This window comes from Erithacus rubecula (genome assembly GCF_903797595.1).
Source record: "Erithacus rubecula genome assembly, chromosome: 2".
NCBI classification, from domain to species: Eukaryota; Metazoa; Chordata; class Aves; order Passeriformes; family Muscicapidae; genus Erithacus; species Erithacus rubecula.
Window position 1 is genome coordinate 39,779,713 of NC_136685.1, and position 21,385 is coordinate 39,801,097.

Here is a 21,385-nt window from a genome sequence, read left to right on the forward strand (position 1 = left end):
TGTCTTCAGAGCTTCTTCTCTCATGCTCTCACTCCTCTGTCCAGCTGCAGTTGCTGTTGCTCAGGGATTTCTTCTGTCTTCTTAGATCTGTTATCACAGAGGTGATACCATCAACACTGACAGGCTCAGCCTTGGCCAGTGGTGGGTCCGTCTTGGAGTTGCTGTCACTGGATCTGTCATACACAGGGAGAGCTTCTGGCAGCTTCTCACAGAAGTCTAACCCTGTACTCCTCCCCCTCCCCCCACCAAAATTGGGTCAACAATACAGTTGCACAGACTTTGTGAGCGGTCTGCAAGTTCTTAAAACTGAATACACAGTAGATATTGCTGAGGAAGATATGAATAAGAAAATAAGTATCTACTGCTGCATAAAAATTCATAATTCAAATTTGTTCCTTGAGACCTGAGCCTTTTATAATGTCATACAGGCTTCATAAAGGAGATATATCATCTCCATTATTACTGGTTCTTATGCATTGCTCTCTGAGTTCAATCTATTTATCTTGTGTTCTACTGGATATGAATGTACCTGGATTTAACCTCCAGTTGCTTTTCTTTAGCACAGTGAGTTTTCAAAGCTGTTTTAAATTTTGTCCATGGCTTTTCATATTAATTAAGCAGTTCTGATACTTCTTCTGTGCTGGTAAATATCTATGCAGCTAGAATGGAAAACATGTTTCTTTTTAGTCTCCATTTATTATTTGTTATTTCTTAAATGCATTTTGAAGTGCAACAGGATTTCTTACTTCACAGTATGGATAAAGGGTATGGAAACACACACATTATCATAATTTGACAGAATTCTTGAGTGGTAGTTGACAAGTCTTCTTTGTTTCTTTTTTTTTTCTTTCTTTCAGTTGCTGAGCCTGAGTTTAAACAGTTACAAGTTTCCTAGTAATCCCCACCACTACAATTTTAATTAGTGCTTATATAATTAATCATTAATGTCTTCTTATATATAGAAATTAAGTAAGGAAAACATTATAATTTTTCTTTTTTTCTTTCAGAAAAGAAAAAAAAGCACCTTTTGTTTCAGAAAAACCATTTATTTGCTTTTTAAAATAAATATATAATAATCTAATAGAAAATTTATACTACTATATCCAACAAGAAGCCTGAACTTAGAAAGCACCATGGATATTTTCAAAAGATTTCTCAATATTGATTTAGAAAATAATTTTGGGAGTCTTCTTTAGCCATCATGTTTCTATACCTTGATCCTATGTCTAATCTGATTGATGCTTGCATAAGTTTAAGACAAATGTTCTATGTGTCATGTTTTGTGAATTTGCATTGACATACGTACCAGGTCTTTACCAGAGAAAAATAAAAAAATAAAGTAAACCAAATAAAAATGTCTCTTCATTTGGAACATGAAACAAGTAACATTTATTTTCTGAAAATCACCATATGCAATAGGTTAAAAATGAATAGAATAGAATAGAATAGAATAGAATAGAATAGAATAGAATAGAATAGAATAGAATAGAATAGAATAGAATAGAATAGAATCATTTCAATTGGAAGGGAACTACAGTGATCATTCAGTCCAACTGTCTGAAAAATTCAGGGCTAGCCAAATTAAATCATATTATTTAAGGGCATGGTCCAAATGCCTCTTAAACCCTGACAGGCTTGAGACATTGACCACCCCTCTAGGGAGCCTGTTCCAGTGTTTGAGAACCCTCATAGTAAACAAATGCTTTCTTATGTCCAGTCTATACCTCCCCTGGCACATCTTTGAACTCTTCCCACATAACTTGTCACTGAATCCCAGGGGAAAGACCTCAGCACATTTTTCTCCCTACTCAGTGAACTGTAGGCAGCAATGAGGTCACCCCTCAGCCTCTGTCTCCAAACCAGGCAAACCTGACATCCTCAGCTGCTCCTCACAGCATGTGAGTTCCAGCCCTTGCTCCAGCTTTGTTGACCACCTCTGGACACATTCAAGGACATTCATACCCTTCTTAAATTATGGGGCCCAGAACTGCACTCAGCACTCCAGGTGAGGCTGACATGTTTGTGGCAGACAAATTGCTGCCAGATTTTAGTCTTTGTGAGAGATATTGACAAGTTTGAAAACTCATGACTTACCTAAATGTTGATATGACACTGTTTTGCCAGAGAGCTGATCTGTTGGATAATATTTTTAGTAAACAATGATGAAGTATAGAAATATTAAAAACAGTTAAAACCAGGAAGAAGGCTTGAGCTGAATTCCATGTTTCATAATTTGTAAATTTATTTTAAATATTATTTCTAAACTGAGAAAAAAAAACAACTGTATGTGTGTGTTATGAATGGGACCTGCTCAGAAATACAAATTAAACAGAGTCTATGTTGGTCTGAGGTATATAGACAGTGTTTAATTTCTCGCTTCTTTTTCATTCCTTCATTAGTGATTTTGAAAGAATGCACATTAAATAATTATTTATTTAAATGAGAGAATTTTAATGTGGTACTGAAGTGAATTGAGCTGAAAACTTAAAATATCATGGCCAACAGGCTTCATACCCATTCAGGCTGATATTAATTGCTAATACTGTGGAGTCATTTGGAACCTGGTGAGTGGACTTTACCTGTTTTTCTATGCCCTGAAAATATGGAAATTTCTATATGCCATGGCATACAGAAAATGTGGTAGAACTGGTTCTCCCTCTCACTTGTATTACTGCAATGACTCATATTATTTGTGTTTCCTTTAATAAGGTGTCAAAGAAGAGCTGCTGAAGAAAGTAGTTTGTTCATGAAAGTATCAATATCTTATCTCCACATATTGGATAATGCTGAAGAAAGGCAAATGCAGGTGATTAATTCACAAGGTTTGGGGGAAAATACTGGAAAAAGCAATATCATTATATGCCCGTTGTGCCTCTGTAGCCCGCCCCCCACCTTCTTCCTTAAGTCAATGGATGTTCATAGACTCAAGCCAAGGATGCTGAGGTTTATTCTTTTGTGCTACTTATCTCAAAATATTAAGCATTCAATGTTTCCAATATGATACATTCCTCAAAAGCAAAGTTATTGTGTTGTAGGTTATGCAATTTGATGGTGATAGTTACTTAGACCAAATCAAATTTATCTAGAATCACCTCAGAATGCTGCGTCTTCCCAAGGAAGTAAGAAAAAGTTTCTCTTCTATCCAGACACTGACCGAAACATCCTTTTCTCATTTTAACTGATGGTTGACCCTCTTAAGGAAAATCCTGAGTGATCAGATGTGGAGAAAGACAACACAGTATTTTTGCCAGCCTCTGGGAATCAGATATTATCAGAATTTGCTCAGTCAGCTACAGATGCAAATGCCATCTCAATTCTGTTTTCTGCTTACTTCTTCAAAGTACCACGGCCTTGCAGCAGGATATCCCTGTGAGCTCTGCTGAAAGTGGAGCATCTTTTGCAATGCCAGGTGCTAGGGTGTTGTCTGTTATGCTGCTGTGTTTGCCATTCTGGTTTATATCACTGAGCATAGTGCCCTGAAAAAGAGGTTGATTAAGGGGTTTGTTTCAGAAATGAATATGTGAGAGGGATTGGTAGCTGTTAGAAAGTAGCAAGCATCTACTGTAGCTTGATGGTTCACTTCTCACTGCTGATGTGTGCCTGTGTTTGTGTAGCTAGACTGAAGGAAAAAAACTCAGGATTTTATACAAGTTTCTTTCAGATATCTAGATTATTGTAGTGTTATATATATATATATATATATATATATATATATTTACTAGGAGGTTTCTCAGAGGCTTATTAAGTATCAAAAGAAACCCAGAATGTTGTAATTGAAAGTTCTGCTGACACAAGATGGGATAGTACTGTAGGGATTTATATCACATACACTGCAGAGTAGGAGGAGGCCATTCCTACCAGCAGCAAAGCAGAAGCACCAGAGACATGATAATTTCTAGCAAGGACATTTTAAGTCCTGCTTAGTCACTAACTTGGAGAATGACTTCAGGCAAATAATTTCAAAAGATATTAAAGAAAATAGAGAATATTTCAACATATCAAATCAGACACAGATGTCAACATTGCCCTGTTTGGAAATGGATTTGTCAATGAAAAGGAAAAACAGTGAAGTTGGGAGACAGAAAATTGCTGCCTGAGGACACTAAAGAACAGAGCTGTCCCAGTACAAGATGAGTGATATCTCTTGCTTTGTAAATTGCTGAAGCTGGTGCGTTCATTTCTGACAAAGGACAGTTTGCAGAAAGAAATCAATAAATAGAATTTTGAATAGTGAGTCTTTTGTTATGGACACCATAATTTTTCACATATTTATTCAGAGGAATTCTATTAGCCAAAAGACTTTTCAAAGTACTTCTATAAAAAAAAGATGTTGAGCTGTTCCTGCTGAGATTATTTCTTTGTTCCTCATAATGGATATATAAGAATTGTCCAGGTGTCCTTTAACACAGATGAAAAGCATGATTTTTGATACCATCATCGTGTCCCTTCTCCCTTTTGAAGACTATTCAGGGAACCAATTACTTGTATTGAGAGGACAATGGTTGTGTGAACTGAGCTGTGAGACCCTTTGACAGAATAGTCTTATTTAAAATGTTACCAGTTAGTTTGACTGGAGGGATATGATGGGTTTGTTTTTTTTGTCCCGTGCTTGCATGTTTCTGTTAGATTATGTGGTAAAAAGCTTGTCTGCACACACAGAAGGGAGCACAGAGAGACAGCAGCTCTGGCAAAGATACCAGAATTATGGACCTGGAGGTATTTTGCCCAGACCCCTGCCAAGGCATCCCAGATAAGCTTCAGCTTTGTGCCAGGGTGACACTCATCTGGATGAGTCTCAGAACACCTTGCAGATGGAGGCAGGCAATCACTGCATAAGAGTATGGGACATTTATGGGGTGCATGGGAAAGAGCATTTTGTGATGCAGGCAGGAAACTTATAATGGGACATTTGAGGAAGGGAAGAAGGCAGGGAAGGAAATTATTCTAGGTGATTTGGGGAGGAGCAATCACAGAGAAAGAGAAGGAAAAGGGGATCAAAAGGGCCCCTTGCAGGTAAACAGGGTTGGTATACTTGTCTGGCCATGCCCTCTCTGCTCAGTCTGTCCTATCTTCATACCAAAATCCATTTTCTAACACTTTTCCTAGGTTCCTAGGTATGTGTGTTTGTGTCTGTGGTGCCTGTGAATGTGTGAATAATAGTGAAGATAAAGCTGGACTAGCCTGCACATGAGTGCAATGGCCAGGGAGCCAGTTGTGCCTCTCAGGGTGAGTACAAGGGAGAATTCAATACTGAGGACCAGGGGAGTCCCAACCATATGTATGTACATGTGAGTAAGGGGCTCTGCATCAGCAGCTGAAGTGAGGCTGGGGCATCAGGCGCCAGCAGCTGGGGAGACTGGGACCTCAATTAAGGTGCAATTCCTTAACTATAATCTTGTATTACTCCACAAGTAAACTACTTCATATTTTTACAATAATGCATTTCTTGAATGATGAATAATATTTTTGAAGTAATTTGCATTGTAATATAAGATACGTTAGTGTAATAGGTACCACTTAACTTTAAAAGCCACTCACTTTCCTTTATAAGTGCCAGATCATCAGGTGATCAGCAATTTGTCCTTTTTTCTGGCAGAATAGAACAAAAGCCTATGGAATATTTTGAGGCCTGTTCTTTTTTAATGAATCAAGTAGCTACAGAAGAGCTCAGGTGCCCCAGGAAGGCAAGTAGTGATCACTGATGACGAGGTGAAACAAGAAGACAGAGAATCCACCAGGCATTAGGGAGGTATTTGTAAGGAATGATGTAATATACACTGAAATTAGTTACATGACACTCACATGGATCTTCACTCACTTTAGGAACCTTCCATTTATCTTGAAGGGAGGCAGAAGACAAAGGCCAATATAATCTTCTTAGAGTCATTCTAGTAGCCCTGGAAAGGCAGAAGGTACCAGACAGTACCACTGTTTGCATGACTGGTCTGAAATAGGAGGTTTCGGTTTGTCAAACATTTATCCTGAGACGGCTGGATAATAGATACTGCTTCTTACTTCTCACAGAAAAACAATTTGGTGATAATCTTCCACTGGAGATTAGCAGGAGCAACTATGAGATATTACCAAAAATAAGAGAAAACCTTCTAAGGATGTAAATGTGGTATAAACAGAAACTCAGGATGTTGTGATAAAGGTCAACAGATGTGGAAAGAATATTTATTTCAATTGCTATATAGTGCTGCTTGAAGACAGTAAGCAGGAGGAATTGAAAATTCTCACTGATAAGAAATTTGACATAACTAATATTTCTAAAACCTGATTAATTGATTTGCATGATTAGAACATTGAAATGAGTGGCTATTACCCACTTAAGGAGAACGAAATTGTCAAAAGAGGTAACAGAGTACACTGAAGAAACATTGTGATGATAACTAGCACAATTAACTAGTGATAGATAGTGACTACTGACTAGACAACTAGTCCAGGAGACTGAAGAAAAATCAGCAATTGTCACTTAATGCTGTAATCTTTAGAGACATGTTAGAGGCCTCATACAGGCTTCAGAAAAGCTTTCTTTAGCCTCTTTTAAACATGATAGATGGCTGTTCTTTAACATGAAAAGCTGTGCTCTCAGTTGTTATTTCTCTATTTTGGTTGCCATTATAGCAGATAAAGATGCTTTAATCACCTGGGCTGAATCAAGACTAGTTGTTAGGATTATACACAGTCTGGCAAATAAATAAGCTAGAAGTTGGGCTCAATGATCCTTGTGGCCCCCTTTCAACTCAGGACATTCTGTGATTCTGTGGGTGTTTTCCATTAATCAGAAATAACTGATGAAAATTTACTGGAGGACCAATATTATTTAATCCTACAGTGCAGGCAAGCCCCCTCTGCCTCACTGGTAAGAGCTGCATGTCATACTGGTGATTGTCTGTGCTTATTTCAGAGGAGGGCTACAAACTTTTTCCATTAGTAACTAAGAAAATTATAAACACATGTTGTGACAGACAGTTCTGAATTTAAGTGGTTAGGATGGAATTTCAGAAGATGTGATTGAAGGAATGTTTGACCAGCTGGTATGCACTCTTAAGAAATCTTGGTATAGTGGATACATTCCAGAAGACTAAACAAGTAGATATTTTGTGACATAACTAAATAAGAGACTTTATGCTTGAAAGAAAAATTAATAAGGAGGTGCTTTAATAGCAAATTATTAAAAAATTAAAGAAATTTATATCACTCTGGATTCATTGAAACTAAGTCATGTCAAATAAACCTGATTTCTTTCCTTAAGATTACAGATTTGATTGATAAAAGGAACTGTTTGGATGTAACATACTTTTAGTTTTATAAATTATTTGACTGCGTCTTGCATCCTATCTTAATTACAAAATCAGCACTACACAACTGTGCATTTAGTGAGCTAGTGAGCTGGCTAATGAATAACCTATGAAAAAGTAGTTATCAAAAGAAAATCAACACTTGTGAGGTGTTGTGCAAGGGTTGAGAGTAGGTCTGGCATTATGGGATGCTTTCATCACTTCTCTGAAACTGAAAATTTGTCAGTGTTAAATAAAGACAGCTTATCCTGTATGACTTAAATTTCTTGGTAAGTTACATTCCATCTCACAAAAAGTATTTAAATGTAACCAGCCATTGAAGCTATAAATATGTAAGACACTTATAGTTCAAATTATGGACAGTATAACAATGTATTCACAAACTTTCAAGTATCTACCCCATTCTGTGATGTTATGCTCAACCTTCTATTGCCCCTCTGGGTCTTACAGCAAATTATCAGCTTCACAAGTCCCTCACTGGAAGGAGTATGATGATGAAGTCTTCTGCCTCACTCTAGGATCCACTTGGCATTATTTTTGTGTTTGCTAAAGCAGTCTCTATTTGGCTCTTTCTCCATTGGTCCTCAAGGCAATTTTAGAGCCAAATTCACTGTATTTGATGTAATTTATATGTCTTCAGCATTTCTTCTTTGCTCTCACACCTAAAACTGGGTTTGACCAGGTCTGAATATTGCATTACTTTGAAAATAAGTAATTGATGACTATTGCTATTGATGCCTTTTCTGGCCTAGCTACAGAGGCCAGACAAAATTAAGAGAATAAAAAACGGTTATATTTATTGAAGGGCCTTCAGATACATTAGGGCAGACAGAGCCCCCCTATTTTATTTATCCAAAATGGATGACCAGTCATATGTTTTCACACTGTAAGTTTGGTCCATTTTCATATTGGGGATTATTCTTCCTTTTACAGCTTCAGGTAATGAAGTCATTTTACCCAACTCACTTTTGTTTGATGTTTCTACATCTCTGGGGCCTGAAGCAGTAAGGTGTCCTTGATTCCCAGGCCTAGAGAGGAATTATTTTGTCTGACCAAAATGTGAAGACAGTAGCTGCCACGGTATATGGAGTCTAGAGTTATACACTAAAGAATTACAGGATTACAAATATAATGAAAATATAAAAGCTAAAATCCTAAGGCATCATTCCTTATTGCAAGTGGCCTCTGCTGTCTCCTGTGCCTGTCATTTTAAGATTTCTACTCTTGTCAGCTGTCTGTGCTCTTCTACGCAGCATTTCACAATAGGGTCGTGGATAAGTTGTTGCACAAGCATGAAGTGTTCTTACAATTTATTAGTTTCAAAATGTATCAAACAATAGAAGCTGTTTGTATAATTGTATGAAGCTCAGTAGAAATTAAAAAGAATATATATACATATATATATATATATATATATATATATATATATAGTACTGATGTGGTCATTGGGCAATTTCTGGTAAAACAAATCTCCAGGCAGGCCAGGACTAGCCTACACAAAGCTTGACCTGTCCTGATGCCTGTGTTATTAACCCTAAACCTATGGTCTGGTGTAAGCAATGTTACAACACCTTGCTAGGCTACAATATTGTCTAGAAATTACAAGGGAAAACTACTTACAAGTCAATATTAGAGTTGATAAAACCTGGGATTATTCAGCCCAGAGAAAACCCAGGAGGCACCTTAGAGCAGCTTTCCAGTACTTAAAGGGAGCTTACAGGAGAGCTCTGCTGTGAGGGTGGTGAGACACTGGAACAGGCTGCCCAGAGAAGTTGTGGATACCCCATCCTTGGAAGTGTCTAAGGTCAGACTGGGTTGGAGTTAGGATTTGAGTTAGGTTGGATGGGGCTTGGAGCAACCTGGCCAAGAAACTGTGCCTGTCCATGACAGGGAAGCTGCAACTAGAAGATTTTTAAGGTCCCTTCCAACCTGAACCATTCTATGATGATTGCATTTTTCATATTAGGTTTTGTTTGACTGACTCTAATAATGGTGATTTTAAAAATAATTTAATGGAGAGGATTTCTTCTTGATAGATTGAGATATTGTTGCCTTTTGTCTCAGAATGCTTTCTTCTGCTAAGAGCAAGCAAGTAAGCAAATAAAATTACTTTTTGAATGCACTGTCTAATATTTCCATGGCAACATTAAAAACTCTCAGTTTAGTATTGTGAAAACAGAAAAAAACACAATGTTGTTGCCTAATGACTTGGTTCAAGTTAGTGTACCACAATTTTAAATCATCTAAAGAGAAATTTACCGTGAAACATCTTCAAGTCAGTTGTCAGCAATTACATGGGTGTTGCTGAAACAGATAAGTTCCAAACACCAACTTCTTTTGACTGGTGTAGTAGAGTGCTCTCTGGTTTGTGTCTGTGTTTGGCCATTACTTCTCTAGCTCTTTGGGGTTTTGTAGCCACAGCTGTCAGTTTCTATTCTGCATTGTTTTGCTACATGAGAAATAGTTAAAGACTCTCAGGTTTTAGTGGTGGAAAACAGTATCTGAAAATGTTTCTTAATACTGGATGTCACTTCCCTTCTGGTGGCAGTTGAAAGAACTTGACTTATTTCAAGAATAGCTGTGTGAAAAGGCAGTGTGCCTGTTACTGTTACTGAACTGCATACCTGACACATTCCCTTCTGAATGGTGATTTAGAATTGGCATATTTTGTAGGACCAGGGATACCTGCTTCTCCCTGAACAGTTACAAACCAAGCTTTCAGCAGCAATTCTAGGACTGAAATGACCATTAAGGACTATACTTAAATATTATCCAACAGTGTAAAACAAATGGTCAAACTAATGTGATAGTTGGCTGGGTAGTGTTAATTTTCTTCATAGTAGCTGATAGGGGCCTATGTTTAGGATTGGTGCTGGAAACAGTCCTGATAACACAGGGATGTTTTAGTTATAGCTGAGCAGCTCCTGCACAGCATCAAGGCTTTTCCTGCCTCTCACCCCACCCCACCAGGGAGGAGGGCTGTGGGTGCACAGAAGCTGTTAGGGACACAGCTGGACAGCTGACCCCAAATGGCTGCAAGGATCTTCCATGACATATGGAATCATGCTGAACTTTAAGCTGGGGGAGGAAGAAGGAAGGAGCAGAGATTCAGGGTGATGGTGTTTGTCTTCCCGAGTCACCATTACACATGATGGAGCACTGCCTTCTGGGAATGACTGAACACCTGCCTACCCATGGGAAGCGGCAAATTAATTCCTTCTTTTGCTTTGCTTGTGTATTTTGGATTTGTGTATTGTGGATTTTGCTTTACCTAATAATCCGTCTTTATCCCAATCCATGAGTTTTCTCACTTTTTAAATTTTCTCCTGGATTCTGCTGGGGGGGGGGGAGTGAGCAAATGGCTGCATAGTACTTAGTTGATGGCTCAGGTTGAAGCATAACAACTAGCCAAATGAAAAAAACCAAAAAAACCCAAAAAAACAGCAAAACCAAACAAAAATTCCCTAAACAAACAAAGCAAAACAAAATTAAAAACAGCACCCCTCCCAAGATTTTATTAAAATATATATTGAGAAGGTAAAGAAAACAATAAAAAACCTAACATAAATTTAGCATTCTTCTGTTCATCCATCTGTCTTGAAAGAAGAAATATTCTTTTGGTTTTATTATGCAGTCAGGTTCTATGCACCTAATTTTTTACAGCTTGCTTTATTCATCACAGAATAAGAGAAAACATGTAAGAAGCCCATTTTCATGCAGGTTTTTTCTGAAGAATAAGGTCATTAAGCTGAGATGACATCCCTATCATTCTCTAAATGTCTCTGAATATTCTGTTTGGAGTTTTTAATTGTTTTATTTATCTCAAATCCTTCTCATATGATAAATCAAGCCATGGTAATTTTGTCTTGTCATTCAGAAACCTTTTCTTCAGTATATGTACAAATTGCTTGCCTGTTGTTACCTTTTGTTCTCTCTTTTTACTGTTGGTGAATCTATTCTTTTTTTTACAGCTCACGTTCTATTTCGTTGGTAATATTAACCAGAAATATCCAGGGACAAAGTTCTCTGTACTTGTTGCCATAGTCCTGGGGGTTCAATGGCTATATACATTTTCACATTCAGTACCAGCACTGTCATCATTAGAATCCCAGATCTTCTTCATGAGACTTTTTGGTTAACTGATAGAGGTGTTCATTACCTTTGCTTTGTCTCTGTCACAGCATTCCACCCCATTTTCCTGCTCAACAACTGATCTGTCAGCATAAACTTTTAAACATGGCAAAACTCAATGTAGCAATATCTGTGAAAGGGATTGTTGACATCTAAGGAACAAAATACCTTCCTGTAGACTGGTACTTGTCAGTCAGAAGAACTGGAAGTTTTACCATCACTGTCAATTCACTATGCTTGCTGCTGACTCCACACAGTGATTTGTGAAATCCAGCATAACTTGGAAATCAACAGGTTCTGACTTTTGCTGTCACTGGTGCAGTAGATCAGTTTTACTGATGTAATTGACTTTAACCAAATGACCATCTACTGCCACTGAGGTATAGAAGTACAAATTTAGTACTATTGATTTTTGCCAGGTCACATCAGTGACTATTTGGCTCAGCTTTTTCAGCTTTCCAAATACAAACTGTGCCATTTGATTTGCTTCATTATAAATGTAACGAGCACTCCTGAGGTGATCAGCTAATCAGTGCAGGTTTCTGTGCTCATCAGGTCATAAAACTCATTAATGGATGCATTTAGCTTCCCACTGCTGTTGACAGGATTAACTGTTTCTTTTTGTTTCCTTATTTAGCCAAACACTGAAAAGAGAGAAGTTTCCATAAAAAAATGAAAACAACTATGTTGCTTCATGTTTAAGAAGAGGGCTGTAGATAAGTAAATTACTCTTGAGTTCCATTTCAAATTTCCATTGTTTAAAAAAAAGTGTTTTAATTATTATAAATAGCCTTTTCTTTTAAAATATGTAATATAAATGGTGTTATTTTATACAGTTTCTAGTATAAAATGTATTTCTTCACTGCACTGCAGTTTGTCATTCAGACACTGGCAGTGAAGAATCTACTCATTTTGTTTCTCAGCCTTAGGAACATGTGAAGACCTGGCAGTATTACTGGGAAGCCTGACAAAATTACAATGATTTGGTAACAAATGAAAGTAGCAATACCCTCAGTTGAGTATATCTGCCACCCTCTTAAACAGGGCAAAATTCTCTTCCTCCCTTCTCGTCTCAGGAGCCCAAGCAGTCTATATACAACTGCACCATTTAAATTCCTACTTGAGTGAAGTCATTACGTTCTAATGGGGATGGATCTTTTCTAACACTTGAAAAAAAAGGAGGGCACTGAACTCACCCTTTGTGGTAGGAATATAAAAAGCATGAGGCAAGGCATTATAGAATTATGCTTCCAAGTTTTCAAACCCTCCCAGCTGAATATTTGAAACAACTGAAGAGTACTGTGTGCACATAAGAAAGTCAGTTTTCCTTTCTGATTTAGTGCAGGTTTCTTGGAATAAAGGAGGCACTTTTCAGAACTAGAAATATACTTGTTTTAATTACTCTATTTATGTATGAACAAGGCAATGGAAAAGGAAAAAAAAAGAGGGAAAAAGAAGCAGTTATCAAAGCTCCAGTATGTTTCATGATTAAAAGAGCATAATATTTTTTTGTTTTATTTTTGTTTTCACAGAAATAAAAGCCAATGAAATGGAGTTCAATGGGGTAACTGCTGCTGGGCAATTAATATTGGCTGTACCTATGCTATCTTTTTTAGGCTTACCAGGTATCCCATTGTTTTTTAATCCACTGAAATAATATCTTCTGGCAAGCCTCCTTTGTCTGAATCACTCCTGCCTGCTTTTTCTTCTCAGCATCTACACTTCCATCCTGGGCCCTGCCTTGAGAGGTGGCCTCATGCTGTGTCTTGGCTGTAGCCCTCCAAGCTTGTACTTTAGAATGTGCTCTTACAGACAGCATCGAGGACTCCTGGTACCTGATGTAGCTCTGGATGCCTTTCGTGGCCCAGGGCTTGCCTGGGGCTTATATGCTTTTTTTGCAATTGAACTGGACTTACCAAGAGCACAGGTGATCAGAGACTGTTCAGCATAGAAACTTCCTTACACAGATTTTATAAGACTATGCCTTTTTTCTCCACATTGGGATTTCTTCTTTGTTTGGATACAGGGACATAACACCTTTCATGGTTTAGTCCTGTAGCCTAACTGAATTAGGATTTTAAAGAGCATCTGAGCAAACTGCATTGCAGCATTTTAGTTTTCTTTATTGGATCATTCGTGTCAGGCTTTATGGATCATTCATGTTACAAATAAATTCCCCATAGATTTTGTGTACATTCTTCACTCAAACTTTTATTTATATATCTTCTTCCATATCTTTTTAGCTATGATGCCTGACTCTCTTTTTAGTTCTCAGAGAATTTAAAGTGTACATGTTTACAAACATTACGGAAAACTTGGGGGCAATATGGCATTTCTGTCTCCAATTTTGTTATTCATGTCTCAACCTGAAAACCAACAGCAATGCAATTCTCTGATGTTGCCAGAGGATCTACAATTATTTGAAATTACCTAGAGGTGACAGTATCAATTGTCCTGTCCTTTTCCAAACTACAAATGCAAATGTCTTATGTAACTTCTGCTATGCAAAAAGCCACTGTAGATATGAGCTTAGAAACCATAGCAAGCCAGACAGATATTCCTCAGCAAAAAATTTGCTGTTCTTAGGCACTCTAAACAACATTCTGCTGATTCTAAAGGAACTTCTATATGTAAATTAAAATCTGTATATTCGTTTAGCTAATATGTAATATGCTAATATGCGTTTAGCTTAAATTGAATCCTATGCAACTTACTAATAAATTCATTTGAAATTATTTTCAAGTTGAATATGTAATATTCAAATTTTTTTAAATTATAACATCATTTGTGTACATATTCTGTTAATTTTTGTGAGTTTTTAGGTAAGGAAAATGTTAAAAATTATTTCAAGCTTCTCTGTAAGAGGCTTTGCAGCAATTTGATCCCACCTTGCAGATTTCAATTACAATTGGAAGTTAAATTCAAGAATTGTTTACAGAATAACAACATAGTGCTGTTCCCCATTCCTTCTCTACTGTCTATTGATTTTTGTTTCATCCCACATAATCTTCAAAAAGTTTCCTTTTCTCAAATGCAAAATCAGATGTCTGAACAGAAGTTTTCTTTGAGAAAAAAGGGAAAGCATTAAAAAATGACCTTTGTAATAATTTTTATTCTTCAGATTGATATTTTCACTTACAAAGCAAACAGAAGAATCTTGGTTTAAATTTTGACTCCTGTGGTGAGAATGATATATTATTATTTTCATGTCATTTAGTCTTTGCTGTCATGATCCCAGCTCACACGGGTCTTAAGGGACTGAAGAGTTGTAGTCAATACAATCTAAATAACAAAATTTCTAAAGCTTTAAAAACTTTTAGAACTGCCTAAAACTATTTTTTTCTCCCTAATAATATCTCAATTTCAAGCACTGAAAAGAGTCACCTGTCTCAAGAGGAAACTAGAGGCAACACTGGAGACCCACAGCTTTGCAAGCCACTGGAATGTGAAGATTTTTTTTTCCAATGAAATAAAATTAATGATGCAAGCTATAAAGAAGAATGTATTTAAAGATTAAACCTGTTTGCAAGTGTAAAACTAAACTGTATCCTGGCACTGCTTACTAAGGGAATAGAATTTTTATACTTGGTAAAAGTTGTTTGGTCAAGGAGGAATTGAATGAATGTAAGTGACAAAGTGACACACTTCTTTTCATATATTTTTTAACATCTTGGGACACACCCACCCACACAGATACACACAGAGATTTTCAGGTCCTGAAAATATTTTTCCTATTTACCTTTTTTTGGTGAAGACTGAACTATTAAATTGAGTATGAAGTGAAGGATTCATACAGTTATTTTGAAGGAATATCTATGTATTCCTGCATCTCCCTGGGGTAGCAATGAACTTGTTAAAAATTCAGTGATATTGAACATTTCAGAATAACTGCAAGTGATTACCTCTGTTTCTGACTTGGAGGAGATCAGCTCCCAAGGTGGAAAGAGCTGCTCCTGTGAAGTCCTGGCCTGCAGCATTCCAGATATCTATCCAGAATACTGGCAGGTGGCAGGAGACAATGAGTGCTTGTTTCTTTATTAGCTTGCTTACAGAAGATTAGGTGCTGGCAGTAGTTGATGAAGTTACTAAAGATTTATTTGGTCCTAGACAGAATCCTGCATGTTTTAGGATGAGTAATCAATTTTCTGTCAAAAGAGGTGTTGGTCATCTGCCTAGAGGGAGGCTCAACTCCTCATTCTTGTATTTCCCTGGAAGATGACTGGGATCATAAGGGCTACTCTTGGCAATTTTTGTGACTGTCAGTTTGAATGAGCTGGATATTTTGTGAAAGTGGTACAGTTTCTCAAACCATACCCAGATTTTACTTTTTTATTGGGCAGTCATATACCTGTATTTCAATTTTTCAGTCTCAGGATGAGATTTAAGAGTCTTATTAATATAATAATATAATACAGATAGTATTTTGTTGTAATCCAATACCAGAGGTATAAGGAAGGTCTTACCTGTTCCCTACTGCCCCTATCCTATTGGCAGACAGCCAAATATCCCCTCCCTGACCCTTTCCTAGAAAAAGCCAAGACCTGAGATCCCCTCTCCCTTTTGCCCTGGCACCACCATGAAATAAAGAAAGGCAAGGAGCCTGTTTTGAACCTTGTGTTTATCTCCATGTTAAGCCTAGCCCCTTCTTATGGATACATAGGAAGAAGTTACAGTTTATAGCAGTATTTCACTGCAATGCTCATGGTTTCAACATTCATCCCTCAAGGTGATGCAGAATTGATCATTATTGCCAGACAGTATTCTGAGAAAATGTTAATAGGTTAAACAGTTCAAAGCAAATATGCTTACTGAAGATACAGACTATTTTTCAGTAGTATAAACTCTATCATTTAACTGTTAGAAACCTCTTCAGCAACATTATGTGACAATATATAACTTCAGAGGTGATTTAGTATTTACTTGAAATTATGAATATTGCTGGTAAAATATCCAGTGATTTGTGCAGAGGGTGAGCTTGTGTGAACTCAGGTTCAAAGACACCAAGTTGGCTCTATACATGACAAGTATACAGAAAAAGAAAAAAAGTTACCTCAGTAGGAGATTGTATGATGTCACATGGTCTGGAATGTGCCTCTGGTCTGTTGGGATCACCTGTCCTGACTGTGTCTCCTCCCAGTCTCCCAAGCACCCCAAACCCCTCCCAAGGGTGGAAATATGAGAAGCAGAAAAGGGCTCAGCTCTGTGTAAGCTCTGCTCAGCAATAACAAAAATATCTCTGTATTTTCAACCCTGTGCTCAGCACAAATTCAAAATACAGACTCGTAACAGCCACTGTGAAGAAAATTAATACTACATCAGCCAAAACTTGTGCAGAGAATCACTGGAGTGGATTTAATCTGTGTTAAAATCTAGATAGCTAGCAATGGCCATATTCCAGTAAGTCAATGAAGATATATTTAATATCATCACTGAAGCTCAGAAAAGAATTTGGCCCTGTATAGGGAAGTCACCTAGTGACTCATCACCTGAATCACAATCTACAATCTATATTTTCCCAATATCTATTAATTGTAACAGGGGCTTAGACAGCTCATGAAATTTCAGAAAATTTACTGGAATTTTTTTAAAATATGAAATGAATCTTATCCTTTACATTGAGGACCTGTTATCCTTGCCAGAGTCCTCAAAACAGAAAAATATAAACTCATACAATTACTCTTGTGTAGATACAGTGGTTAGCCCTTACATATTTCTTGAAAGGTAATTGTCTAAAATTTACATTTCCTTCTAAGTGCATTCCATTGGAATGGAACACCAGACGACTTTGGTTGCTGTTTTCAGAAATCAGATATAGTACTGGTTTAATGCATTCCTCACATAGGGAGTATCAGAGCCTCAACCTCTACCTTCCAGCCTCTGGGAACACTTGAGTGTTCATACATAGTTTGTTTCCTACTGACAAGTTATAGCAGGACTGAGTGGTTCCATTTGCAGCAAACCAACTTCATCTCATATGATTTAAGACAGTGATACACTCCTCCATGTTACTGGAAAACATTTTGGCAGTATGTGGGTTATCATCTATGTGCAAAAAGTGCTACTTTTCCCCTCTACACTTTGGTCTACATCAACAATCTCTACTAGTTTTCATTTGCATCTTTGCCAAAATAATAAATGGAAAGTGCTACAGCATCAGTCTGGGAGCATTTGAAAAATTTCCAAGTGTTTGAGACATTTTTGCTGATACTCTACCAGTGAATCTCTAATACCCACCAATATCCCTGAGTATTTTCCTCAGTGATACAATCAACCCTGTCGCTTTGTCCTCCAGTCTCCCTGCACTGCAGTGCTGCAGTGAGCTGACACAAGGGTTAAGATTTGCAGAGCTGCCTTGATGGGAAGCTCTGAAGTGTAGACTTGTGCTTCAGTAACTGTGTGGCACATGCCTGCAGCAGACACACAGCCCAGAGGCAATTCAAACACAAGCTCATGTGGAGGCCACAGATACTTGTAACTCTGTATTTCAACCCACAGAAGCTTTGTAAATGCAAAAGCAAAATAAAGTCTCCAAACATGATCACTGGAGATTTTTCTGAGTTTGTACTTCTAATGTTCAAGATTAAGTAGTTGGTGTAACAAGTATAAAAGCCATTCCCCGAGTTGCTTTTGGAATTAATCAGTGCTATTTCAGTTCAGATAATGTTTACTCATTCAAAATTTACATTGCAACCATCACTTTTATTGGGAATTTTATTTTAGATTAGAGTTTCTTATGTTCACATGATTAATGACTTCTGTAATTTTTTCTTTTACTTTTTGGAGGAACCATTTTCAACATAAAATAAGAATATAGAGAAAGTGACATTATTTCTCAGAAAATAATTAAATTATCTGTTTACCATGTAAGACAAATGGTACTGCTCAGTTTTTTTATTCAGTTTTATTCAGTTTATGCTCCTTAAGTCTTGCTTATTTTAATCATGTGATAGCAATCGTCTATCTAATAGTGCTAAAAAGGTTTAGCACTAGTTCACTATAAAGATATTCTCAATCAATAGAACTTTAATTCTTCTCTCTGTAGACTTCTGTTCACACTTAGTTTATTACTTCAGTGTAGAAATTCATGGTGGTTTTGGTTTTTTTCCCATTCATTTCAGTACTATATCATTCTATTTCACTTTGATCTTGACTTTAGTATATGTCTATGCAGGGAGCAGATGTCACAGCTGTTTCTGTCAATATTTCCTTTGTGCAGGTGGAACAATGTGGCTGCTATCCCAGATGAGTTGGTGGCCCTGAAGTGCCAAGACACTGGATTTGATAGTCGTTGACTAATTGGATAGTCATGTAAATAATTGATGTTCTTTGTTCCATAGCTGAGCCTCTCTTCTAAAAATCCTTTTGAAAGAAAAACTAGAGTAGAAACCTGTCACATTTAAACCATCACACTATTTGGATAAATAAAGTGGTGTTTACATCAAACTCTGAAACATTATGATCAGTTCTGTGGACACCATGATTCAGGAAAGCTGCTGGCTAAGAGAAATATGCTCAAGCAAAGGGCAGACAAGGGAAACTGACCCAAGTAATGACTAATGGTTGCAATTTGAAGTGTCACTTTCAAAATCTCTTTGCTGTTAAAAATAAAGGTAATTTTGTATTATCTACTTAGTACTTACATGTGAAACATATCGCTACAGTTTAGATCTCTAAAGCACTAAGACAGAAACAAGTATAGTTGGATATTTGACTTTCTTTCATTTTTGTTGTGTGCAAGTTAAAGGGTTTTGTCATTTGCTCCTTGTTCACAAGTTTTATCTCGTGGGAGGAAACTTTTTGGGCCTGGTTTACATAATGAACTTTTTGGGAAAAAAGTAATGAACAAAATAGAGAATAAAACTTGTGGTTTCTTTAGGAACACAGTGTATGCTTTGAGAAAATTCTATAGGAATGTGGATTGCATCAAAAGATCTTTAATATCCAAGACACTTGATGAATACTGAAAGAAATGCATCTTTACTGGGTTTAACACTGTTTCATTCTCTGCATACTGACTGAATAATATATGCTTGTGCTATTAAATCTGTAGGAAGAAAACATGTTTTCACACCTGAAGGGTTGCATCTGAATGCAAATGTCCCAGAGGAAAAAATATTGATTAACTTTAGCCTTTCAGAGTGAAGGAATTATTTACATAACTTGAAAGTGTAATATATATCTTACCTTTAGTTTAGGCTTTTTCCTTACAGTTTACTCTAAAATGTAGAGAGGATAGGATAGGATAGGATAGGATAGGATAGGATAGGATAGGATAGGATAGGATAGGATAGGATAGGATAGGATGGGATGAAGAAATACTCTTGCAAGAAATGTTCACAAAAGCACAAAATGTTTGAGATGGAAAAGGAGGTCATCTGGTTCAGCACCCTTCATCAAGCAGGGTCACCTGGAACCCGTTGCCCAGGATCATGTTGAGATGGCTTTTGAATATCTCCAAGGATGGACACTCCACCTTTCTGGACAACTTGTGCCAGTGCTCCAGTCACTCTCACAGTAAAAAAAAAAAGTGTTTCCTGAAGTCCAGAGGGAGCCTCTTGTATATCATTTGTGCCCATTGCCTCTTGCCCTTTCACTATGCACTATTTTCAGAGCCTCACTCTCTTTTCTGCACCTTCCCTTCAGGTATTTATAAAATTTTCCCTGAGTCTTCTCATCTCTAGGCTGAAAAATCCCAGCTCTCAGTCTTTCTTTGCATGAGAAATGCTCTGGTCCCTTCATCATCATGTTGGCCCTTCATTGGACTCACTCAAGTAGATCCATAACTCTTAAATACTTATCAGTTTTTATCTACCTCAGTATCTATCAATTTCTATCATTTTATTTAGGGTATGTTTCTTCCATGTTGCAGAAGGTTGCAATGAGCTCTTGTACCTGTTTTTTTTTTAATACTCACACAGAGACATCAAGTTGTAACTAGAAGATATTTTTCTGGTCCTCCTATATTGATAGTCCTGCCATGTTTTTTCTGCTTCACTGTCAACTTCAGTGCTATAGCTTGGTCTTTGTATTGTTATATTTGAGCACAGGGTTTGTTGACAGATGGGAAGCTGAAACTACCCTTGCACTCTTCTCTCAAGCATACCAGTGGGATCCTAGACTCTGGGCTCTGTGGGACTACAGTAGACTTTCTATGTTAGATAGAATTTGGTATCAATTTTAATTAGCTGTATATTACCTTATGCAAGACTCCACAGTGTTTCAAATATAATCTTCTGTATTAGAAAAATCCTCACACAGAAAATTTAAAGATTATATTTATATAGGGGCATGTTTCACCAGTGATTTTGACAAATCAAAATCAATCCACTAGCCTATTTCACCAAAATTTTTGCTCTAAAAATACTAATAATTATCTCTACAAATAAAAAAAAAAAAATAGGAATGAATAAGAGGAATGTTATAGGAAAGAAAGTTTTTATTATTGAGGGATCAAGGAATCATCAGTAAATATTTTTTTAAAAATAAAATATAAAAGATGGACTCGTTGTAGGATCTGGCAAGCAAATATGATTGTAGTCTTGGTTAGCAGGCTGTTCATTCACGAAAGTTTCTACTGCAGCAAAAGAATTATGAGACTTCTCTCCATCCACCACATAAATGATCATAATTTTGAGCAAGAAATGAACACGTGCCACATGATGAAGTTTGTCCTTCCTAGATATCTTTATCAGAGCATGCACATGGCTTCCCTCTCTCTTTCCTCTGTTAAAACCAACTACAGTTTTGGCAGGGAAATGATACACTGTGTTCAATGAATGCATCCCACACTGTGTATTATCTGAAACAGTTCTGTCAGGCCTGCAGTTTATCATTCTTCCATGGCATGAAACTGGGAAAATACCAGCTGCAGACTCTCCCCTTCTTTTATTTGTGCTCTGTTACAATAGCACACTCTTTGAGTGGCTTTCTCTTGACCTTGGACCATGCTT